At 46.4% G+C, this 8,159-nt stretch overlaps 3 non-coding genes across 3 annotated transcripts; all 3 read right to left on the bottom strand.

The window, feature by feature from the left end:
• Positions 1–2,730: 2,730 nt before the first annotated feature.
• On the bottom strand, positions 2,731–2,802 carry Trnai-aau (transfer RNA isoleucine (anticodon AAU)). Its single transcript has one exon. It is a non-coding gene; the product is annotated as a tRNA-Ile (tRNA).
• A 1,453-nt stretch (positions 2,803–4,255) lies between these two features.
• On the bottom strand, positions 4,256–4,327 carry Trnai-aau (transfer RNA isoleucine (anticodon AAU)). The gene has a single exon. It is a non-coding gene; the product is annotated as a tRNA-Ile (tRNA).
• A 3,002-nt stretch (positions 4,328–7,329) lies between these two features.
• Trnai-aau (transfer RNA isoleucine (anticodon AAU)) lies at positions 7,330–7,401 on the bottom strand. Its single transcript has one exon. It is a non-coding gene; the product is annotated as a tRNA-Ile (tRNA).
• Between the last annotated feature and the right edge of the window lie 758 nt (positions 7,402–8,159).

The raw sequence follows: 8,159 nt of genomic DNA on the forward strand, positions 1-8,159 counted from the left end.
TGACAGAGACGTAGGCAAAGTTTAAAGTTGCTATTTCCATTAAATCTCGTTAATCAGAAAAACGGTAATTTACACTTGCAGCGGAACAAAATTCCGTTTCGCCCAGCGTCTGGCTCGAACCCACGACCCTGGGATTAAGAGTCTGACGCTCTACCGACTGAGCTAGCCGGCTACCTCGGTGAATACCTGCCGGGTAGCACGTCACACAGTACTCGTTTGGGTTGGGTGGTCCCATACAGAATCTCTCCATGATGCCTAATGTTTTCCTAACGTCACACTCGTCACGTACTTCACTTTTATGTCATAATCATTTCTGAGAGGTAAAGAAATTGCATGACAACATGCAGAGCTAGTGGCGTCAAAATTAACGCACATACTTTATGTGACTCAAAAGCCGAACGAGTTACTTTCCGACGTTGTTTTAGATGTGCAAGTGATAGTCAAAACTCGCTGTGTCGGCACTCTGCCGACCATTTCGCTAGTTAGCACCGGTCTTGTTGTGTGTGTTTCAAGCTCAAGAGCATCTCCAAGCAAAAAATGGTCAACAGCAACATTCAGACGGTTTCGTACTGCTCAATTGCTACATTAAAACGTTATGTTTCTTTTTCAGAACTGGAAAAACACAAGCGTGACAGCATTCGAACCTGTAATCTTCAGATCCGAAGTCCGACGCCTTATCCATTAGGCCAGACGGTCACTGACGACCAACATTTACATGTATACGACTCATCTCGAAACGCTCACACCCCTGAGGATTTGTGTTTTCGTTCTACACAGCCGCTGCCCCTTGCTCTTTCCCACCCATTCGTTACATTCAGCCTCTGACGAGACCGACCAAATATAGACTGTGAAACAAGACCACACACTTTGTGCATTCGGAATCGAAGGCAGGGCGTCCCTCGCCGCATTTGCTACGATTGCCATTTGCTACTTCTGCAGAAGCGGCGACGACGACGACGACGACGACGACGACGACGACGACGAATATCGCGAGAGGCTCTGAGATATGTGAGAAATACATCTATAAAATGTAATTCAGACTGCCTCGTCCCACCTTATGCTGTACCGCTTTGGCAAATGCTTTATCTGCGCCATTCGCCTTAATCGCATCTGAGAGTGATTCTTAAAAAAACGCCTGTCGCTAATTGTTCGTCATCACAGGTACTGTTTGCTATACGGCCACGACGCGCAACTGATTTCCAAAATTCATCTTTCTCCTGTGAGGATGGAACTTACGACCCCTGGTTTATTAGACCAGTGCTCTACCACTGAGCTAAAGAGGCGCGGCCTAGCGGTAATCTTGGGTACTTCGTCCTTACGGTCGTCTGCATCATCAGACTTTAGCTGACAACACTTCATATTACCGGCTAATATTTGCAGCTATGGCGACAAATTACTGCTTGACTACACATCTGACACGTAACCGATGTGCTCTCCAAACAACAACACTTGCATTTCAGAACATGTCTTTCACACATGTCTACAAAATCACCTTCACCTTCAAATACAGCTTCCTTGCGACTGACAGAGACGTAGGCAAAGTTTAAAGTTGCTATTTCCATTAAATCTCGTTAATCAGAAAAACGGTAATTTACACCTGCAGCGGAACAAAATTCCGTTCCGCCCAGCGTCTGGCTCGAACCCACGACCCTGGGATTAAGAGTCTGACGCTCTACCGACTGAGCTAGCCGGCTACCTCGGTGAATACCTGCCGGGTAGCACGTCACACAGTACTCGTTTGGGTTGGGTGGTCCCATACAGAATCTCTCCATGATGCCTAATGTTTTCCTAACGTCACACTCGTCACGTACTTCACTTTTATGTCATAATCATTTCTGAGAGGTAAAGAAATTGCATGACAACATGCAGAGCTAGTGGCGTCAAAATTAACGCACATACTTTATGTGACTCAAAAGCCGAACGAGTTACTTTCCGACGTTGTTTTAGATGTGCAAGTGATAGTCAAAACTCGCTGTGTCGGCACTCTGCCGACCATTTCGCTAGTTAACACCGGTCTTGTTGTGTGTGTTTCAAGCTCAAGAGCATCTCCAAGCAAAAAATGGTCAACAGCAACATTCAGACGGTTTCGTACTGCTCAATTGCTACATTAAAACGTTATGTTTCTTTTTCAGAACTGGAAAAACACAAGCGTGACAGCATTCGAACCTGTAATCTTCAGATCCGAAGTCCGACGCCTTATCCATTAGGCCACACGGTCACTGACGACCAACATTTACATGTATACGACTCATCTCGAAACGCTCAGACCCCTGAGGATTTGTGTTTTCGTTCTACACAGCCGCTGCCCCTTGCTCTTTCCCACCCATTCGTTACATTCAGCCTCTGACGAGACCGACCAAATATAGACTGTGAAACAAGACCACACACTTTGTGCATTCGGAATCGAAGGCAGGGCGTCCCTCGCCGCATTTGCTACGATTGCCATTTGCTACTTCTGCAGAAGCGGCGGCGACGACGACGACGACGACGACGACGACGACGAATATCGCGAGAGGCTCTGAGATATGTGAGAAATACATCTATAAAATGTAATTCAGACTGCCTCGTCCCACCTTATGCTGTACCGCTTTGGCAAATGCTTTATCTGCGCCATTCGCCTTAATCGCATCTGAGAGTGATTCTTAAAAAAACGCCTGTCGCTAATTGTTCGTCATCACAGGTACTGTTTGCTATACGGCCACGACGCGCAACTGATTTCCAAAATTCATCTTTCTCCTGTGAGGATTGAACTTACGACCGCTGGTTTATTAGACCAGTGCTCTACCACTGAGCTAAAGAGGCGCGGCCTAGCGGTACTCTTGGGTACTTCGTCCTTACGGTCGTCTGCATCATCAGACTTTAGCTGACAACACTTCATATTACCGGCTAATATTTGCAGCTATGGCGACAAATTACTGCTTGACTACACATCTGACACGTAACCGATGTGCTCTCCAAACAACAACACTTGCATTTCAGAACATGTCTTTCACACATGTCTACAAAATCACCTTCACCTTCAAATACAGCTTCCTTGCGACTGACAGAGACGTAGGCAAAGTTTAAAGTTGCTATTTCCATTAAATCTCGTTAATCAGAAAAACGGTAATTTACACCTGCAGCGGAACAAAATTCCGTTCCGCCCAGCGTCTGGCTCGAACCCACGACCCTGGGATTAAGAGTCTGACGCTCTACCGACTGAGCTAGCCGGCTACCTCGGTGAATACCTGCCGGGTAGCACGTCACACAGTACTCGTTTGGGTTGGGTGGTCCCATACAGAATCTCTCCATGATGCCTAATGTTTTCCTAACGTCACACTCGTCACGTACTTCACTTTTATGTCATAATCATTTCTGAGAGGTAAAGAAATTGCATGACAACATGCAGAGCTAGTGGCGTCAAAATTAACGCACATACTTTATGTGACTCAAAAGCCGAACGAGTTACTTTCCGACGTTGTTTTAGATGTGCAAGTGATAGTCAAAACTCGCTGTGTCGGCACTCTGCCGACCATTTCGCTAGTTAACACCGGTCTTGTTGTGTGTGTTTCAAGCTCAAGAGCATCTCCAAGCAAAAAATGGTCAACAGCAACATTCAGACGGTTTCGTACTGCTCAATTGCTACATTAAAACGTTATGTTTCTTTTTCAGAACTGGAAAAACACAAGCGTGACAGCATTCGAACCTGTAATCTTCAGATCCGAAGTCCGACGCCTTATCCATTAGGCCACACGGTCACTGACGACCAACATTTACATGTATACGACTCATCTCGAAACGCTCACACCCCTGAGGATTTGTGTTTTCGTTCTACACAGCCGCTGCCCCTTGCTCTTTCCCACCCATTCGTTACATTCAACCTCTGACGAGACCGACCAAATATAAACTGTGAAACAAGACCACACACTTTGTGCATTCGGAATCGAAGGCAGGGCGTCCCTCGCCGCATTTGCTACGATTGCCATTTGCTACTTCTGCAGAAGCGGCGGCGGCGGCGACGACGACGACGACGACGACGACGACGACGAATATCGCGAGAGGCTCTGAGATATGTGAGAAATACATCTATAAAATGTAATTCAGACTGCCTCGTCCCACCTTATGCTGTACCGCTTTGGCAAATGCTTTATCTGCGCCATTCGCCTTAATCGCATCTGAGAGTGATTCTTAAAAAAACGCCTGTCGCTAATTGTTCGTCATCACAGGTACTGTTTGCTATACGGCCACGACGCGCAACTGATTTCCAAAATTCATCTTTCTCCTGTGAGGATTGAACTTACGACCGCTGGTTTATTAGACCAGTGCTCTACCACTGAGCTAAAGAGGCGCGGCCTAGCGGTACTCTTGGGTACTTCGTCCTTACGGTCGTCTGCATCATCAGACTTTAGCTGACAACACTTCATATTACCGGCTAATATTTGCAGCTATGGCGACAAATTACTGCTTGACTACACATCTGACACGTAACCGATGTGCTCTCCAAACAACAACACTTGCATTTCAGAACATGTCTTTCACACATGTCTACAAAATCACCTTCACCTTCAAATACAGTTTCCTTGCGACTGACAGAGACGTAGGCAAAGTTTAAAGTTGCTATTTCCATTAAATCTCGTTAATCAGAAAAACGGTAATTTACACCTGCAGCGGAACAAAATTCCGTTCCGCCCAGCGTCTGGCTCGAACCCACGACCCTGGGATTAAGAGTCTGACGCTCTACCGACTGAGCTAGCCGGCTACCTCGGTGAATACCTGCCGGGTAGCACGTCACACAGTACTCGTTTGGGTTGGGTGGTCCCATACAGAATCTCTCCATGATGCCTAATGTTTTCCTAACGTCACACTCGTCACGTACTTCACTTTTATGTCATAATCATTTCTGAGAGGTAAAGAAATTGCATGACAACATGCAGAGCTAGTGGCGTCAAAATTAACGCACATACTTTATGTGACTCAAAAGCCGAACGAGTTACTTTCCGACGTTGTTTTAGATGTGCAAGTGATAGTCAAAACTCGCTGTGTCGGCACTCTGCCGACCATTTCGCTAGTTAACACCGGTCTTGTTGTGTGTGTTTCAAGCTCAAGAGCATCTCCAAGCAAAAAATGGTCAACAGCAACATTCAGACGGTTTCGTACTGCTCAATTGCTACATTAAAACGTTATGTTTCTTTTTCATAACTGGAAAAACACAAGCGTGACAGCATTCGAACCTGTAATCTTCAGATCCGAAGTCCGACGCCTTATCCATTAGGCCACACGGTCACTGACGACCAACATTTACATGTATACGACTCATCTCGAAACGCTCACACCCCTGAGGATTTGTGTTTTCGTTCTACACAGCCGCTGCCCCTTGCTCTTTCCCACCCATTCGTTACATTCAACCTCTGACGAGACCGACCAAATATAGACTGTGAAACAAGACCACACACTTTGTGCATTCGGAATCGAAGGCAGGGCGTCCCTCGCCGCATTTGCTACGATTGCCATTTGCTACTTCTGCAGAAGCGGCGGCGGCGGCGGCGACGACGACGACGACGACGACGACGACGACGACGACGACGACGAATATCGCGAGAGGCTCTGAGATATGTGAGAAATACATCTATAAAATGTAATTCAGACTGCCTCGTCCCACCTTATGCTGTACCGCTTTGGCAAATGCTTTATCTGCGCCATTCGCCTTAATCGCATCTGAGAGTGATTCTTAAAAAAACGCCTGTCGCTAATTGTTCGTCATCACAGGTACTGTTTGCTATACGGCCACGACGCGCAACTGATTTCCAAAATTCATCTTTCTCCTGTGAGGATTGAACTTACGAATGCTGGTTTATTAGACCAGTGCTCTACCACTGAGCTAAAGAGGCGCGGCCTAGCGGTACTCTTGGGTACTTCGTCCTTACGGTCGTCTGCATCATCAGACTTTAGCTGACAACACTTCATATTACCGGCTAATATTTGCAGCTATGGCGACAAATTACTGCTTGACTACACATCTGACACGTAACCGATGTGCTCTCCAAACAACAACACTTGCATTTCAGAACATGTCTTTCACACATGTCTACAAAATCACCTTCACCTTCAAATACAGCTTCCTTGCGACTGACAGAGACGTAGGCAAAGTTTAAAGTTGCTATTTCCATTAAATCTCGTTAATCAGAAAAACGGTAATTTACACCTGCAGCGGAACAAAATTCCGTTCCGCCCAGCGTCTGGCTCGAACCCACGACCCTGGGATTAAGAGTCTGACGCTCTACCGACTGAGCTAGCCGGCTACCTCGGTGAATACCTGCCGGGTAGCACGTCACACAGTACTCGTTTGGGTTGGGTGGTCCCATACAGAATCTCTCCATGATGCCTAATGTTTTCCTAACGTCACACTCGTCACGTACTTCACTTTTATGTCATAATCATTTCTGAGAGGTAAAGAAATTGCATGACAACATGCAGAGCTAGTGGCGTCAAAATTAACGCACATACTTTATGTGACTCAAAAGCCGAACGAGTTACTTTCCGACGTTGTTTTAGATGTGCAAGTGATAGTCAAAACTCGCTGTGTCGGCACTCTGCCGACCATTTCGCTAGTTAACACCGGTCTTGTTGTGTGTGTTTCAAGCTCAAGAGCATCTCCAAGCAAAAAATGGTCAACAGCAACATTCAGACGGTTTCGTACTGCTCAATTGCTACATTAAAACGTTATGTTTCTTTTTCATAACTGGAAAAACACAAGCGTGACAGCATTCGAACCTGTAATCTTCAGATCCGAAGTCCGACGCCTTATCCATTAGGCCACACGGTCACTGACGACCAACATTTACATGTATACGACTCATCTCGAAACGCTCACACCCCTGAGGATTTGTGTTTTCGTTCTACACAGCCGCTGCCCCTTGCTCTTTCCCACCCATTCGTTACATTCAACCTCTGACGAGACCGACCAAATATAGACTGTGAAACAAGACCACACACTTTGTGCATTCGGAATCGAAGGCAGGGCGTCCCTCGCCGCATTTGCTACGATTGCCATTTGCTACTTCTGCAGAAGCGGCGGCGGCGGCGGCGACGACGACGACGACGACGACGACGACGACGACGACGAATATCGCGAGAGGCTCTGAGATATGTGAGAAATACATCTATAAAATGTAATTCAGACTGCCTCGTCCCACCTTATGCTGTACCGCTTTGGCAAATGCTTTATCTGCGCCATTCGCCTTAATCGCATCTGAGAGTGATTCTTAAAAAAACGCCTGTCGCTAATTGTTCGTCATCACAGGTACTGTTTGCTATACGGCCACGACGCGCAACTGATTTCCAAAATTCATCTTTCTCCTGTGAGGATTGAACTTACGACCGCTGGTTTATTAGACCAGTGCTCTACCACTGAGCTAAAGAGGCGCGGCCTAGCGGAACTCTTGGGTACTTCGTCCTTACGGTCGTCTGCATCATCAGACTTTAGCTGACAACACTTCATATTACCGGCTAATATTTACAGCTATGGCGACAAATTACTGCTTGACTACACATCTGACACGTAACCGATGTGCTCTCCAAACAACAACACTTGCATTTCAGAACATGTCTTTCACACATGTCTACAAAATCACCTTCACCTTCAAATACAGCTTCCTTGCGACTGACAGAGACGTAGGCAAAGTTTAAAGTTGCTATTTCCATTAAATCTCGTTAATCAGAAAAACGGTAATTTACACCTGCAGCGGAACAAAATTCCATTCCGCCCAGCGTCTGGCTCGAACCCACGACCCTGGGATTAAGAGTCTGACGCTCTACCGACTGAGCTAGCCGGCTACCTCGGTGAATACCTGCCGGGTAGCACGTCACACAGTACTCGTTTGTGTTGGGTGGTCCCATACAGAATCTCTCCATGATGCCTTATGTTTTCCTAACGTCACACTCGTCACGTACTTCACTTTTATGTCATAATCATTTCTGAGAGGTAAAGAAATTGCATGACAACATGCAGAGCTAGTGGCGTCAAAATTAACGCACATACTTTATGTGACTCAAAAGCCGAACGAGTTACTTTCCGACGTTGTTTTAGATGTGCAAGTGATAGTCAAAACTCGCTGTGTCGGCACTCTGCCGACCATTTCGCTAGTTAACACCGGTCTTGTTGTGTGTGTTTCAAGCTCAAG

Source organism: Schistocerca gregaria, unplaced genomic scaffold (genome assembly GCF_023897955.1).
Source record: "Schistocerca gregaria isolate iqSchGreg1 unplaced genomic scaffold, iqSchGreg1.2 ptg000470l, whole genome shotgun sequence".
In the NCBI taxonomy this organism is placed as follows: domain Eukaryota; kingdom Metazoa; phylum Arthropoda; class Insecta; order Orthoptera; family Acrididae; genus Schistocerca; species Schistocerca gregaria.